The sequence below is a fragment of the Schistocerca nitens genome, chromosome 2 (genome assembly GCF_023898315.1).
Source record: "Schistocerca nitens isolate TAMUIC-IGC-003100 chromosome 2, iqSchNite1.1, whole genome shotgun sequence".
Lineage (NCBI taxonomy): Eukaryota > Metazoa > Arthropoda > Insecta > Orthoptera > Acrididae > Schistocerca > Schistocerca nitens.
This window is the reverse complement of record NC_064615.1, coordinates 1087150174-1087168279: the sequence shown is the minus strand read 5'-3', so window position 1 is coordinate 1087168279 and position 18106 is coordinate 1087150174. Positions and strand designations below refer to the sequence as shown.

Below are 18106 nucleotides of genomic sequence, written 5' to 3'. Positions count from 1 at the left end.
TTCTGAAGATGAAATAGAAGTTTCGAAATGTATTATGGAAATAAAAAACGAAGACCTATATCCTACTAAAAGCACAACCTATCTGTGTATTTCGTGCAGGGGATGCAGGGACCCTTGCATCGCCCGTGTAGTATCACGTATTATAGAACGTGAATTTTATTCCAGTCTTTTTTAAAAATATGACTGAGCGTCTTCAAATAAGGAACTATCTGCCAGTTAAGTAACTAAATCTCCTACAAGCCACATTATCCAGCCTCATCTCACATACCAGATCAAAGCTTCAGCTTGCAATAGGCTTATCCTCTTTCCTTTGAAACACACCCGTCACTTGTCTGGTTGACTTGTTTCATGTCATCATAATTTCCCCCAAACCGATAGAAAAAAATGAGCACGGAACTCAACAAATGACCCTTTCACCATCCCACTGTCGTAGTTTATATACAGCTCCAAGTGAGGAAATAATGTGAGTAACCTTATTACGGGCCCGCCCGGTTGGCCGTGCAGTCTAACGCACGGCTCTCTGGGCGGGAAGGAATGCCGGTCCCCGGCACGAATCCGCCCGGCGGATTTGTTTCGAGGTCCGGTGAAACGGCCAGTCTGTGGATGGTTTTTAGGCGGTTTTCCATCTGCCTCGGCGAATGCTGGCTGGTTCCCCTTATTCCGCCTCAGCTAAACTATGTCGGCGATTGCTGAACAAACAAGTTCTCCACGTATGCGTACACCACCATTACCTCGCAAACATAGTGGTTACACTCGTTTGGTGTGAGACGTTCCCTGTGGGGGCCCACCGGGGGCCGAACCGCACAGTAACCCTGGGTTCGGTGTGGGGCGGAGGAGGGGTGAAGTGGACTGCGGTAGTCGTTGTGGGGTTGCAGACCACTGCGGCTGCAGCGGGGAAGGAGCCTCTCCATCGTTTCTGGGTCCCTGGTTAACATAACTTAACCTTATATGCCAACGGCCTTGCTGCAGTGGTAACACCGGTTCCCGTCAGATCACCGAAGTTAAGCGCTGTCGAGCTGGGCTAGCACTTGGATGGGTGACCATCCGTTCGGCCGAGCGCTGTTGGCAAGCGGGGTGCACTCAGCCCTTGTGAGGTAAAACTGAGGAGCTACTTGACTGAGAAGTAGGAGCTCCGGTCTCGTAAATCGACATACGGCCGGGCGAGCGGTGTGCTGACCAAATGCCCCTCCATATCCGCATCCAGTGACGCCTGTGGATGAAGATGACACGGCAGACAGTCGGTACCGTTTGGCCTTCGTGGCCTGTTTGGATGGCGTCTTGCTTATCCGCAGTCCAGTCAGATTAATTTGACAACCTGGTAAAAGCCTGAATAACCACCTTTTGCAACACGAACCGCTGCGAGACGTGCAGGAAAGGAGTCAGTGAAGTTCTGAAAGTTACCGACGGGGCTGTGGGGCAAAGCCGACTCCAGTGCCATGGCCAGCTGCGCTAGGTTACTTGGTTGAAGATCCATGGCGCGAACGGTCCCACAGATTCTCGATTGGGTTTGGTGTCCAGAGAGTCCAGTGAACTCATCCTGGTACTCTCCGAACCAGTATGTAAGCTGTGAGCTGTGTGACACGTTGCACTGTCCTGCTGGTAGATACCATCGCGCCGAGGCAAAACAAATTGCATCTTGGGATGAACGTGTTCCCCAAGTATAGATTCATACTTGTGTTGATCCACTGTGCCATGAAAACATTCCGCAGAACGCTCCATCCTCCTCCCTGGACCATTTCGACGATTGTAGAGGGTTGTTTGCTTTCAGACGTTTCACGCTGTGCACGCCAACTGCCAACTGTATGATGGAGCAGAAGACATGATTTATCTGAAGAGGTCACCTGTCGCCACTTGGTATACGCCCAGTTGCGGTATTGGCGTGCAGATTCCATCCTTTGTCTCCGATGAACAGCAGTCAGCATGGGTGCATGAACCACGTGCCCACTGTCGAGGTCCATAGGCGGTAACTTTCGCAAAACAGTCGTTGAGGAGACACTGTTGGTAGCTCTTTGGTTCTTCCGGGCCCTCAGTTTCTCAGTACTTACACTTCTATTCATCCATACGCATCCCCATAGCCGTTGTTCAACCCTCTCATAAATGGCATGTGGTACACCACAGTTGCCTCTACGCTGGTTTTGGATAGCACTATTTAGCCATGGGTAGCATACTTTAACGACGACGGCATGCGAACAGTTTACAGACTTAGCCATTTCAGAAATGTTTCCACCCTTGACCCGAAAGCCAGTGATCATGGGTTTTTTGATGTCAGGTAATTGGCTCCGTTTCCGCATTACGACAGCCACTGCCTCCAACCGGCCTCTGTGGCCGAGTGGTTCTAGGCGCTTCAGTCTGGAACCGCGCTGTTGCTATGGCCGCAGGTTCGAATCCTGCCTCGGGCATGGATGCGTGTGATGTCCTTAGGTTAGTTAGTTTTAAGTAGTTCTAAGTCTAGGGGACTTATGACCTCAGATGTTAAGTCCCATAGTGCTTAGAGCCATTTGAACCATTCGACTGCATCCCCCCGACACTCTTCACATAACCTCCACTGCTAGTGCTGCCACCTGTCGTCTGTGAGTGGTTATTCTACGTTGACGTCGAGCGTAGATGATGGTAACATTAATGTGACTGGTTCGTGCAGCTAAATCCCTGTAGTCTGGTGCGACTTGAGGAGTAATTCAGGCCACACATTTCATGATGAACTCGTCAGCTGTGAAAAGGACCTCTTAGCAAGGAGTATTCGAAATGTTGGCCTAATTATATAATTTATATTATTAAAGTATAAATTGTTATGAGTGCTCTATGTACGAATGGAAACAGGGAGTTTTAAATATACAGCACAGATTATAAACAATGGAAGTACACTGGTCAGTGCATCATCCTTTGAAGAGGCATCCAGCTTGTAGAAATTGTTTAAACCAACGACTAGTACTTTTGCATTTTACCCATCTTCAGCAACTATAGTCGTATATAATGAAATAATAAGTAACCAGATGCATAAAAGAAATTTAATTTCTTTGCCGGTTTCGGGCTCTTAGTGCCCTTCTTCAGAAGGTTCTGCCTATCGCATTATTTGCGAGTGTCAGTAATAAAGTGCATACAGCAAAGTGCCATGGTCCTAAAAAAAAAAACATGTGGGAGCGATAAGTACGAGGGTTGACTGAAAAGTAATGGTTCCATCTTCGTAACTCTTGAACTGTTGGCAGCATTGGTATGAGGCAGGTACTGGCCTGTTCCGTAGCCTCTTCTCTACAGCTCCAGTTGCCGGGAAGCCTTAGCATTGAACGGTTGTGTTCTTACAGTGTAAAGTATGGAACCCTGCGCAGACGGTCGGTCAATGCGACTTAAGCAACGTGCAGTGCCAGTGTGTGTTTTGTCTGTATCCGACACCTCACAATCCAGCCGTTGTGTACATCACCAATTAGAATGTCGTAAAATTTTATTTTTAGAAGATCAGACGTCAGTCGTGGTGTGAGGTATGTAGGCTACCTTGGGGATGGAGACTGTAAAGGACACGTTACTGTTGTTAATGGCAGACCATATGGGGACACTCTGATAGAAAAGCTCGAATGTGTTGGGCACGTACAAAAAAGAATGGGAGCTCGGCTGAGAAAATTATGTAAAGACTTCAGTGGAAAAAAACTGTCAAACGGAAAACACATGGGTGGTCCAGGTCGTCTTACAAAAAGTGAAATTGATTCTTTGACTCAATATGACTAGCAATAAGAAGAAATGTAGGAGATTGGGAGAACATGAGACAGCAGTTTGGGCAACATGGTTTCAGAGAGTGTCAACAGATGAAACCCCACAGCATGGTTTGTGTCCAAAAGGGGAAGATTCGTGGTGTAAGTACTGGTTGAGCAATGCTACAGGTATACAATATACCCACAAGCATTCCTTACCTCTTGCTGTAACGGAGGCAATTAGTCCTACATATGGGAATCTAGCAAATAAAAATCTACTTAGGAAATGATGCATGGTCTCTCTCAGAATGCAAATGAAAGCTTCAACAGCTGTATATGGGAGAGAATACCCGAAACTGCATTTGTTTGGCTGACCGTGCTGACGATTGGTGTAATGGATGCAATAATAATATTCAATGATGGTGCAATTTCAAGGATCTATGTTATGAAGAAATTGAACATCGCCCAGTGGTCAGCACACTGGACTCGCATTCGGGAGGATGACGGTTCAATCCTGCGTCCGACCATCCTGATTTAGGTTTTCCGTGATTTCCCTAAATCGCTCCAGGCAAATGCCGGGATGGTTCCTTTGAAAGGGCACGGCCGTCTTCCTTCCCCTTCCTTCCCTAATCCGATGAGACCGATGACCTAGCTGTCTGGTCTCCTCCCCCAAAAACAACCCAACTCAAATTGAACATCCAGACGGGAAGGAATATGGCTTCAGCTCTGTTATTGATAAGCGGCTGGTAACCGAAACAGAGACAGTTGCAGAAGCTGCTACCAAGGAGTCAAGGATAAAGAAAAGAATGAAGAGAAAGCGTATTGAGGATAAGGAAACAGAAGGACAACTGGAGTATAAAAATGGCTCTGAGCACTATGGGACTTAACTGCTGAGGTCATCAGTCCCCTAGAACTTAGAACTACTTAAACTTAACTAACCTAAGGACATCACACACATCCATGCCCGAGGTAGGATTCGAACCTCCGACCGCAGCGGTCGCGTGGTTCCAGCCTGTAGCGCCTAGAACCGCTCGGCCACTCAGGCCGGCAACTGGCGTGTTCTAAACGACCATAGTGCTAAGTTAATAAATATGTAAATCTTCTTTTGCGATTTACCGAAAACTTGAATTTTCGTCATTCAGGTACATTTTTTTCCTAAATGACTGACGTTAAACTCACAAAAATTGGTACAGGTATTTAGAATGACCTCCTCTGCCTTTCTTTCCTATTATTTCCTGAAAAATTTATAACATGATGATGATGTCGGTGATATTTGAGCTACATTTTTAAATATTTTTGTTGTAGTGAAATAAATTACTTGTCTTTTTCACAGATCAGCTTCAGGGGAGGAAATTAAGGCAAAAAACACTTATGTGAATGTTGTCTGTACTCTGACTCTTTTTCCTAGCTGCGCAGTCAGTGGTTCCAAAGAAAGTGGTACCGCAGTGAAATAGTATGCCGGTTTTTATACTATTATAAATATTGTTGTCAGTACCAAAATATAATAGATATCTCAATGATTTTTTGGGAAATGCTTTGACTAATGACACTAATTGTGTGTAAGAATTTTGAGCTATCTCTGATTTATACATCAGTTTCACTACGAGGGTGAAGATAATGCTAAAAATGCAGCCTCTTCAAGGGCGTGTCCCTTAAGCAGGCTTCCCCCAGATTCCCTACCTCAAACTGTTCAGTGGAGCATGTACATCAACATTCTACATCTACATTTACACTCCGCAAGCCACCCAACGGTGTGTGGCGGAAGGCACTTTACGTGCCACTGTCATTACCTCCCTTTCCTGTTCCAGTCGCGTATAGTTCGCGGGAAGAACGACTGCCGGAAAGCCTCCGTGCGCGCTCGACTCTCTCTAATTTTACATTAGTGATCTCCTCGGGAGGTATAAGTAGGGGGAAGCAATATATTCGATACCTCATCCAGAAACGCACCCTCTCGAAACCTGGACAGCAAGCTACACCGCGATGCAGAGCGCCTCTCTTGCAGAGTCTGCCACTTGAGTTTGCTAAACATCTCCGTAACGCTATCACGCTTACCAAATAACCCTGTGACGAAACACCGCTCTTCTTTGGGTCTTCTCTATTTTCTCCATCACCCGACCTGGTACGGATCCCACTCTGATGAGCAATACTCAAGCATAGGTCGAACGAGTGTTTTGTAAGCCACCTCCTTTGTTGATGGACTTCATTTTCTAAGGACTGTCCCAATGAATTTCAACCTAGCAGCCGCCTTACCAACAATTAATTTTATATGATCATTCCACTTCAAATCGTTCCGTACGCATACTCCCAGATATTTTACAGAAGTAACAGCTACCAGTGTTTGTTCCGCTATCATATAATCATGATATCCGCTGCAGATCTTACTGCATTTCGCAGCAATTTTCTAATGCTGGAACTTCTCTGTATACTACAGCATCATCCACGAAATTGCCGCATGCAACTTCCGACACTATCCACTAGGTCATTTATATATATTGTGAAAAGCAATGGTCCCATAACACTCCCCTGTGGCACGCCAGAGGTTACTTTAACGTCTGTAGACGTCTCTCCATTGAGAACAACATGCTGTGTTCTGTTTGCTAAAAACTCTTCAATCCAGCCACACAGCTGTTCTGATATTCCGTAGGCTCTTACTTTGTTTATCAGGCGACAGTGCGGAACTGTATCGAACGCCTTCTGGAAGTCCTCCATGCCCCGTTAAATCTTTGCTCGCTCTTACGCAAACACACTATATAACAACCAAATGTTTCTCATTCAGCAGATAAAAGAAAAGAAAAACTTGTACTGCATTAGCCATCTTACTGCTGCCGCGAACTGGCTGGCTGTTATGGTGGGGTACACGTAGGAAGGTGTCAGCGTGATGCGTTGTGTGCAAGATGACGCAGAGAATACTTTGCGATGCTGCCAGTGTGTGTTTTGTCGGTGTCCGACACCTCACAATCCAGCCGTTGTCTACACCCGTAGACAATATATAATATAAAAAAATATATAATATAATATAACATAAAAAAATTCTCACGAGATAGATAAGGATGCTTGGTAACTTTAACCTGAACAATAAAATAAACAATGACATAGAGAGCATCCCAGAGTGCCCCAGAGGGCTTCCCAAAGTGCCCCAGAGGACATCTCAGAGTGACCCAGAGAGCATCCCAGAGTGACCCAGACAGCTAAAACACCAAGAAGAATCGCTTCTCGGCTTTTGGCAAGATCAATGTGTAGTAGTGCATATTAAACAATTAAATAAACATAAAAAAATAATATGGCCACACCCGGCCACTGTATCGGCTTCTTATGCTGTCTAGCAGAATCTATATGCTCCGAAAAACAGTCGCTGTCGCTTCGTAACATAATACCAGGTGTCCATAATTAAAGATCAAGTTCGAAAACGCTGAAGGAAAAGAACAACCAATTAGAATGTCGTCAAATCTGAACAGCATATCATGGACGCAAGAGGAACGTGATGGAAAAAAAATAACTATAATTTTACCAATATATGGCACAGCAAGTGGCTTATCGTAAATGCGGTCGGCTACAAATGACACATGAAACGCAATACAACTATGGTTTGAGTCGTACATTACACCGCCCGTACTGTTCAATGTCCATGACTCTATAAGTTCACCAGTCAACATTTATAGCACTGTTAGGCAAGTCGTACCACAACGGATGAGAAAAATCGGTTTTCAATTGTCCTGAGGCCAAAAGCCGCATAGAAATAAATATGACATCGATTTTTAATAATCCTCAGGCCAAAAATAGCATAAAAACAAAATGACATCGGTTTTTAGTTGTCCTAGGGTAAAAAAAACGCACAAAAAGCAACTGTCATCGGTTTCGTATTGCCATGAGGCGGGCGCAAGACGTGATTAATATGTTGTCCGTCGTTTTCTGCCACAAGTCAAAATCGAGAAACAGCATGTTCCACAACACACCGGAGAGTCTCGAGAATCACATTCAGCATGCGCAGCGTAATGCGCGCCTTCAGTTCACTTACGTGCGTAATAATTGGAGCACTGAACACAGCATCTTTCAGATAAGCCTGCAGTCGGAGGTAACACGGATTAATATCAGGTGATCTGGAAGGCCAGGCTGTAGGGAAATAACGGCTGATAATTCCAGCATTTACGAAATACCTCTACAGCAACTGCTTCACTGGCTGTGCAATATGCAGAGGAGCGCCATCTTGCATAAAAGTGATCCTACTTACACATTCGCACTGCTGAAGTTTTGTAATGACGTGGGTGCGCAAAATACTCTCATAGCCTTTACCAGTGACGATACAGGTTACAAGATCCGCAGGACTCATCTGCTCGATAAATACGGTCCTACGATAAATGATGCTGTCTACCCGCACCACACTGTCACCTTTACAGAATGAAGTGGTACCGCTTCACGTGCGTGCGGACCTTCCGTTGCATATATTCTGCAATTCTGCGTACTGACATGTCCTTGGAAATGGAAATGGGCTTCGTCTGTCCACACAGTATTCCATGGCCATTCGTTGTTCACTTCTATGCGAGCAAGAAATTCCAGAGGGTATGTTTGTCTTACAAGCTGGTCAGCAGGAAGCAGTTCCTGAACACGGGAGATTTTGTGTGGATAGCAATACAGGATGTTTCGTAGGATTTTATGCACCGTGTTTGCAGGCATGTCCAAGTTCGGGCAATTCCCCATGACTGCATGTTTGCACACAGCCGCTCGCCCCCTGCTGCAGTGCTGTGGCCACGTCTTCGACAGACGTCCATGGCAGGGAGGGACACTGCCCCTCGCGAGTACCTAAGGAGCCCCCCAATCAAGTGATTTACAAACAAAAAGTGTAGGGCATAAATTTTAATTTGGTCGATTTTAAATGAGTATGCGGGGTGTGGATGAAGCAAGTGTCGGTAAGGAAAGCAGTGGTGTAGATGAATCATGTTTTGTAACGTGTGTACTTCCAATGTGCCAATGTGGATAGTTAGCATCCTTTTCCGAAAAGGAGTTGTTGGTAGCATTCAGGATGCACTGAGAATTGCTTCATCGTCGTATAGAAAAGGGTTGTTAGAAATAATCAGTTGCAATTGTCTCACTGATCGACAATTCATGGTAAAAAAGAAAAAAAACAGCTACAGAAACAAAGTATCGTTTACCTTTCGTCATTTTAGAAACGGACATGTTCAAAGAAATTGGTTTTTCAGTCTAAAGTTTATTTAGGCCTTATTCTGATGTAGGCGGTGGTTAGGGGGGCGGGGGAAGTGTAGAAGAGGAGGGGGTACTGGCTTATGTATGACTGAACTCGTGGGTAATGGTCTCAGAATGGTTGAGAACCATTGCACTAGCGGCCGAGGGTTGCAACTTGAGTCAGCGAAGCAACAAGTTCACTGAGTAATGTGCATGACATGTAATACCTCAATCGATATTCAGAACAAAATAAAAAATTCAGTTGCATTACTTTTCAGCACGCCCTCATACGCCGCAGATACCAGCCTGGAATTCTCCGTCCTCAGATGTCAATCCCTCAAAAGATCTACTTCAGAAGACCGTACGCACCCACGTGTTCGTCTACACGTGCACATTTCATTCGCAGCAGTCTGCGCGAGTGTCGTGAAGTGGCTCGCGTAATTCCCTCGGAAGGACCGGCTGGCTGGTTGCGACATTCGGAGAAGTGAGTTTGCAAATTTGCGTGTCCGCTAACCTTGTTTTACTCTGCAGCTGCACACAAGGGCTCCGCAAATTAACGAGTAACTTCTTGCTACATGGGCAGCAGCGTAACGAAACGAGACTCAATCATTATATTTCCTCCAAATCTTCATTTCGCCGCAGCGGAAACGGGCAGACAACTTTGTGTCCAATGGACAACTCGTAAGGATTGCGAATTTAACCCATTTACTTTACTTTTCCAAAATCCCCTGTGAAGGAAAACACATGGACATCGCAGTGGTCTTCAGTGTGAGTAGCGAGTGTGTCAAACTGAGTAATTAGTTCCCATGAATACTGTGTAGGTACAACTCATCTTTGCGCCTTGTTTTTTCGTCTAAACACGAGTCGCCGTAAATTTTGTATCTCTTCCTGAAAATGTACAGTTTTTAAAGGTACAGGAAACTAGTCTCCTAGTAAAGCAATCCTTGAAGATACACAACCTGATGGTTGCGGTGTTGTATTTGACCATGTACGGCACCCGTGCAAGTGCCAATCCTGCTGAGAACTGCGTTCTGTTTAATTGTGAGCGCAATATGTCGGAGCTAAGTTGTTGTTATTCGTCTTATAACACCTTTTCAAGATACCATTCGTCCCTTTCAACTGATCTACCATGTCTTTCACCGTTTCTGTTAGAATTGCGGTCTCATAAGAAAAACTCAAGTTTTAATTTTTCTCTCTGAACTTCAGTACTTTTTCTAAGTTTTTCATTGGCTTGCGTTACTGTTCGCCCAATGTACAGGTTGAATAACATCGGCGGTAGGCTATAATCGTGTAAATTGCAACAGGAGAAAATTTACCTCAATCGATCCCCTTTCCTGCCCCACGAGTCTTATACACGGTCTTATACACGACGCCAACATGCAATAACCACTCACAGACGGCAGGTGGCAGCACTAGCAGTGGAGGGCACGTAAAGCGTGTCGGAGGGATGCGGAAAGTCGTGAAGTCGTTGTCGTGATGCGGAAACGGATCGATTTATCTGATGCCCAAAAGGGCATGACCATTGGCGTTCGGGCCAAGGGTGGAGCATTTCTTAAGCAGCTAAGTTCGTATACCGTGCATGGCAAAATGGCGTTATCCAAAACCAGCGCCGAGGCTGTTGTGGTACACCACGGGCCCTAGATGATAGGTGTGAACGATGGCTGCGAAGATGTGTACGGGCGGACAGACGCGAACTATTGAGCAGCTGATCGCCCGTATGAACCAAGGGCCTATTAACAGTGTGTCCCTGGTTAAGGGAGGTTTACTATCTTTGGACCGAATTAAGCATGTTCTTTGAGAATTTTTTTTCTCGGGATCTGTTATAGACATCAACGTCAAATGTAGTCATAATGTTTATTGATATTTCCTCCACAAACTAGAATTTTTTCGACCAGAAATGTCGAAGGGCAAAGGCGGATGTGCCGTCGGAACGAAACAAAATTTCGATGTATACCTCCACGCGCGGTATGTCACAGGTCAGCCGGCTGCTCTGAAATCAATATGGAGTTGACGTTAGCGAAGTATATAAGATTTTTTAGGAGTTGTACCTCGCTTAAGTTATTTGGACCATAGGAAACAAATTGGCGGCCATTTGAAAATACAGGGTGTTTTTCATCGATTTTTCGACCAAGTAAAAATATTTATAGTTGATCGATCGGAATAAAAGTGCTACAGCTCCCAGATAATTTAGTTAAAAAATGGTTCAAATGGCTCTGAGCACTATGGGACTTAACATCTGTGGTCATCAGTCCCCTAGAACTTAGAACTACTTAAACCTAACTAACCTAAGGACATCACACACATCCATGCCCGAGGCAGGATTCGAACCTGCGACCGTAGTAGTCACGCGGTTCCGGACTGCGCGCCTAGAACCGCTAGACCACCGCGGCCGGCGATAATTTAGTTAGCTTCGTCGGAAACAAAGAATCATGCCAATCGGTTCAGTAGATTTGAAGTTACCATACCGCACGATAAAAAAACGCCAGTTCGAGAAAAACGCGTTTGAAGTTTTGACTATGTATAAATGCAATATTATGCAACGTACGTTCAATCTGCTAGTCCGCGTCCAGAAACTAGTCCTTCCTGTTCCTCATAGAGGGCGTTCTGCTCGATCTGGGCCATCCTGCGCTGCTCCAGAGCCGCTCCTACAGCCGGTGACAAGCGGTTTTCGGCCGCTTGAATCCGGTGGTCGTGCGAATGCTTGGCGAACTGCGTCGAATAGAGTCCCAGGGTGATGTCCATTGTTGTCACGGTCTTCAGAGTTGCTGAATACCCTTCGTTGAAGCTGCTCACTGCCAGGAAAGTCGCAATCTCCACAGTCTTCGCACCAGAATGCAAATGCTTGGGGGCTAACCTCCAAACACACGCGGTCAAACTTTCATTTGAATTTTGTGTGTTTCCTGCCAAGCACCGGTACAATAACTCGTCCTCCGAAAGGAAAACACTGGTGCGTGAAAAAGGCCGATTTCAGGCAGGTGCATTCTTTTGTTCAACTGAAAATAACAAACATTTCCGTTTCGTATTCGGAAAAACCGTTTCTGGGGTGGATTCTACACACTTTTATGGATCCAAAAATTCAATTTAAAAAAATCGATTTTTTGAACCAAAAGCTAGTAAACCTCCCCTTAAAGTACATCGTGCATGTCAAAATCGCGCCATCCAAAACCGGCGTCGAGGTAACTGTGGTGGACCTCGGGACACAGATGACAGGGTGAACGACGGGTGTGGAGATGTGTACGGACGAACAGACGTGCAATTTTGGGGCATGATCCAATGGCTACCAACAGTGTCTCCTCAACGACCGTTTAGCGAACATCGCTCCACATGGACCTCCAGAGCAGGAGCCTGTTTCATTCACGCATGCTGACTACTGTTCATCGGAGATGAAGGCTGGAATTTGTCCGCCAGTATCGCAACTTAACGTCCAATGAGTGGCGACAGGTGAGCTTTTTAGTTGAATCACGTTTTATGCTCCATCGTATAGATGGCCGTTGGCGTGTACGGCCTGAAATGCCTGAAATCAAAGACCGTGCAACAATCGTCAACTGCAGGAGGGAGTCTTATGATTTGGGAAACGTTTTCAAAGCATTTCCTGGGTGATCTCGTCAGTATGGAAGGTACAGTGGACCAACAGAAGAACGGTTAGGTTAGGTTAGTGTTATTTAACGTCCCGTCGACAACGAGGTCATTACAGACGGAGCGCAAGCTCGGGTTAGGGAAAAATGGGGAAGGAAATCGGCCGTGCCCTTTCAAAGGAACCATCCCGGCATTTGCCTGAAACGATTTAGGGAAATCACGGAAAACCTAAATCAGGATGGCTGGAGACGGGATTGAACCGTCGTCCTCCCGAATGCGAGTCCAGTGTGGTAACCACTGCGCCACCTCGCTCGGTAACAGGAGAACGCATCTTATCGCTGAGGACCATGTCCACCACTACAGACATCTATTTTCCCTCGGCGCGATGGTATCTACCAGTAGGACAATGCAATGTGTCACAAAGCTTATAGCGTACGTGCTTGGTTGAAAGAGCAACAAGGTGAGTTTACCGTACTGCCCTGACCAACAAAATCTCCGAATCTGGAGGAGCATCTCAATCGAGCTGTTCGCGCCATACATCCTCAACCGATAAACGTGGTGCAATTGCCCAAACTTTCCAGAACCTCACTGATTCTCTTCCAGCACGTATGGTAGCGATCTGAGCCGCAAAAAGTGGTCACTTTGATGTGACCGGACAATGTAAATCAGGTCTGGCTCGTAAATATCCTTCCGCTGCCTGTGTTTTATCCATACTATCTTGAGAATTCCAAGCTGTATTCTAGTCAACATTGTCGAAGTCCTCTAAATCCTCAGTCTATGGTCGGCGTGGAATGGAGACTGTATGCAACAATTTTCTTTGCTGTTGCGTCCACTTAAATGCGAACATTTCAGATTAGGTTTAACTGTCACTGTTTCTGAAGCCGATTGAAACAACACGTTTTCTGTTATCAGTCGTGGCTTTTTATTTTATTACCACTTGGTGTTTCAGACGTTTTATGTGATTAAATGTCTGTCGTGCTTAGGTCCTTGGAGAAAGCGGGTCACAGGCTACTTTTACTATCATGTTACACCACATACGATATCACATGCACTTCATAAACTTTCAACTTCACAAATTGCACGTGATGTTGTATGTAATGTAACAAGACAGACAAACGAGTCTGAACACATACAGTATTTTACGGACTATAAGTCGCTACGGACTATAAGATGCACCTTAAATTTAAGCAGTTTTTTTTTTAAATAGCATTTTATTAATAGACTGCAAGGCGAGACTGAAAAAAGTTCTTCGTTTAAAAAACCGAGCTACTTTAAAATCCCTGGAAATTGTCGTCTGAACTTTCTTCTTCTCCTTCTTCTTCTTTCTCTTCGTCGTCATCGTTTTCCTCTCCATATATAAGATGGTATTCGTTGTTATCGAGAATGTTATTTATGCCGCACTTATTGGAAGATTTAACGATGTCTTCTCTGATTCTAGACCACGACTGTTTTATTCGCTGACACACGTGCTTGATTGAAGGTCCTTTTGAAGTTCCTTCGACTGGAATTCATGTTGGGTTTCATCCATCACCATTTCTTCCATTCCTTTCTCATATTCACTTTAAATGGTTTAATTATAGAGACATCGAGAGGTTGCAGTTGTGAAGTAAGTCCTACTGCAATAACAGCAAGCTCTCTTCCCTGTCTCAACTTCTCTCTCACAGAATTTTTCAAATGACTGCTAAACTGATCTAGCACAAGAAGAGAAATCGTCTTCAATAAAGCATCTTTCCTTCTCTCCCACACTCTGTTAATGCATAATTTCATACCAGCCTCGACCATCCAAATTTTGTAATGTAAGTGAACAGCAACACCCGGCGGTATTTTAGTAGGTTCTACCATTGTTTTGTGCCTGGAAATGACCGTTGGACTAAGTTTAGAACCGTTAACAGAACATGAAAGGACAACAGTGTAGTGAATGTTTTCAGTCCACTTGTTTTTCTAGTTACACTTTTAGCACCTCTTTTGGCAACATTACTGTTACTCGGCACATCAAATATCAGAGGAGTTTCGTCCGTATTCGCTATTTGGTTTTAGTTCCACACAGGTTTCCTTCCGATGTTGAATAAGAAAGCGATGGAAATATATTTTCTCTTCGTACTCTTGTGGTATTTTCTGAGATACACTACTGGCCATTAAAATTGCTACACCACGAAGATGACGTGCTAGAGTAAGAAGATGCTGTGATATGCAAATGACTAGCTTTTCAGAGCATTCACACAAGTTTGGCGTCGGTGGCGACACCTACAACGTGCTAACATGAGGAAAGGTTCCAACCGATTTCTCATACATAAACAGCAGTTGACCGGCGTTGCCTGTAGGAACGTTGTTGTGATGACTCGTGTAAGGAGGAGAAATGCGTACCATCACGTTTCCGACTTTGATAAAGGTCGGAATGTAGCCTATCGCGATTGCGGTTTATCGTATCGCGACATTGCTGCTCGCGTTAGTCGAGATCCAATGACTGTTAGCAGAATATGGAATCGATGGGCTCAGGAGGGTAATACGGAACGCCGTGGTGGATCCCAACGGCCTCGTATAACTAGCAGTCGAGATGACAGACATCTTATCCTCATGGCTGTAACGGATCGTGCAGCCACGTCTCGATCCCTGAGTCAACAAATAGGGACGTTTGCAAGACAGCAACCATCTGCACGAACAATTCAACGACGTTTGCAGCAGCATGGACATCTGCTCGGAGACCATGTCTGGTACCGCGCGCAGCGGAATTTGAATCCGCGCCAGACGTCATGGACGTCGAAGACCCATAGAGGTCTCTACACCATCGTGCCGTAAGCTGTGGCGGCGCACGCCTCCTGGCCCGCTTTTTTTAGTGTGAGGGCGCCACAGTGGAACACGTGGTCCCAGCGGCCAAAAGCGGCGCCCCCGATAGCATACTTAAGCGTCTGCCTCGCGCTCAGCCAGTCCCGGTCTCCTGTTTAAACTCCAAACCTACGCCCTTCCTATCGACTACATCCGTCTGATGGCCCCTTCCTCTCCCGCCGCCCCTCCTATGTTACCATCCATAATGCCAATTCCCACCCCTTCTACCCCTCTGCAGGTGTGCCCCAGGGCTCTGTCCTCTCCCCTCTCCTCTACCTCCTGTACACGGCAGATATGCCCCAACCCGCCCCCCCTCCAGTACACCTCTTGCAATATGCCGATGACACCGCATTCCTCGCCCTCGCTCCTACCCTCCAACGGTCCCAACGCCTTCTCCAAAACCTTTTTGCTGCATGGTGTAACCTTCCAAGACCCAGGCAATCATCGTAGGTCGTACCACTCGCTCCTTCCGGCTCCTGGATTTCTCCCTTACTGTCGGCGCCCGTCCTGTCTGCCTCACCCCCACCCTCACCTACCTGGGCTCACCATTGATCGTCACCTCACCTGGATCCCTCATCTCCTCTCCATCCAATCCAAAGCCCACAACCGCCTCCGACTCGTCAAACTCCTCTCTGGCCGGACATGGGGGTTGCACCCCTCTACCATCCTCCACACCTACAAATCCTTAATCCGTCCCATCCACTGTTATGCCAGTCCCACCTGGATATCTGCCCCCCCCCCCCAAATTCTATAAGTCCCTCCAGATCCTTGAGCGTCATGCACTCCGCCTCGCCTTCCGTATACGCCTCCCGTCCCCCACGCGGATCCTCTATGACCTCATTCCTTTCCTCCATCGGCTCCTATTCCTCAAACATATCCGCATCCTCTACACCTCCAGCCGCCTTGATCCCCCTCACCCCCTGGTTGCTCCTCTCCTTTCCCATTCCCACCCCCTGCCACGTCTTCACTGTTGTGTCCTCCCTACCCTCCATCTCTAAACCCTTCATCTCCTTTCCCAAGGTGGCTTCCATCAACTCCCCCTCCCAGATGATGCCCTCTCTCCCTCCATTTATCCCTCCTATCAACTCTGATCCCCACTCCCCCTCCTTTCCTCTGTCGTTTTCCCAGGCTCCCTCTCCCCCCTTCCTCCTCTTTTTTTCCCCACCTCCCGTCTCTCTGCCCCCTTCTCTCCACTGAGTCCTTTTGCATTTCCCTCCTCTGCCTCTCCTCATTCCCTCTCGCGTCTGCCCTACCCCTCTCCCCCCTTATGAGTCCTCTCCCTCCTTGGTTCCCCCCCTTTTCGTTTTGTCCTCTCCTCCCTCCTTGTTTTTCCCCCTCCTCCAGGCCCCCCCCCCATCTGCCTTTGGCTAGGTAGTGTCATCTTTGTGCCGCCATTTTCGTGCAGTGTTTTACAGTGAGTGTTTTACAGTGAGTGTTCCGTGTTGTGTCTTTTGGGAAGTGTTGCGAACGGCCATCATACTGTCGCTGGGTGTGTTTTTTTTTTTATCTCTTGCGAACAGAAACCAGACTGTCGCCATGTTTTTTAATTGTGTGTGTACTATGTTACTTGTCTGATTCCTGTTGTGGCGTAACAAGGTAGCTACGCCACACTGAGAAGGAAGCCGAAAGGCACGCGTACACACACGCCGACTGGCGTCAAGTCTGGAACAGGATACGTATTGAATACTATAAAGAAAATACGTAGCTTTGGAATATACTTAACTTTTAATCAATCCTTGTGATACATCTCTCTTGACTATACAAATGAGACTCGTAAGATACATGCACTGTGACAATTGGCGCCTTGCTAAGTCGTAGCCATTAACTTAGCTGAAGGCTATTCTAACTGTCTCTCGGCAAATGAGAGCAAAGGCTTCGTCAGTATAGTCGCTAGCAACGTCGTCGTACAACTGGGGCGAGTTCTCGTACGTCTCTCGAGACCTGCCGTGTGGTGGCGCTCGGTCTGCGATCACACAGTGGCGACACGCGGGTCCGACATGTACTAATGGACCGCGGCCGATTTAAGCTACCACCTAGCAAGTGTGGTGTCTGGCAGTGACACCACAATTCCTGTGTCTTTTATTAACATTGCCAACCCCTTTTGCTTTCTGTTTTAACTTTCCGCATTTTTCCGCCATTTTACACTTTAAGTCACCGTTTTATCGCCTGTTTTTCTTGTTTCTTTTCTTCTTCCGTTTTTAAAAAAGTCTGTAGGCTGTAGAGCAACGTACTAAGCTGCTGCCAGCCCGCCCCCTTCGGAAGGAATTGAAAATCAATAAAGGAAAAAAAAAAAAAGCTCAGTCAGCAACATAACATCGCGTGCATCTCAGACTGCGTATTGATTTTCGTGTTTCTATTCCAGTGGACGTGTTTGTCTTGTTTGGTTCGTTACTTTGTTGTCTGTTGTTCTTGTTATGTCGTAAGGTCCTCCGTTGGTCGTGTCCATCCTCTCCCGTTGTGTTGTTCGTGGGCCGCTCCGCGGGTCCCGCCGCGTTTCCGTCACTACTACGCCGCGACCGTTCCGGTCGCCTTTACAACACCATGGCTGCGGTTACCCTTGACGCTGCATCACAGACAGGAGCGCCTGCGATGGTGTACTCAACGACGAACCTGGGTGCACGAATGGCAAAACCTCATTTTTTCGGATGAATCCAGGTTCTGGTTACAGCATCATGATGGTCGCATCCATGTTTGGCGACATCGCGGTGAACGCACATTGGAAGCGTGTATTCGTCATTGCCATACTGGCGTATCACCCAGCGTGATGGTATGGGGTGCCATTGGTTACAAGTCTCGGTCACCTCTTGTTCGCATTGACGGCACTTTGAACAGTGGACGTTACATTTCAG

General features: G+C 46.4%; 1 pseudogene; it reads left to right on the top strand.

Annotated features, from left to right (window-relative positions):
* The first annotated feature begins 950 nt into the window (after window positions 1-950).
* LOC126238485 (5S ribosomal RNA) lies at window positions 951-1068 on the top strand (annotated as a pseudogene).
* The last annotated feature ends 17038 nt before the right edge of the window (window positions 1069-18106 follow it).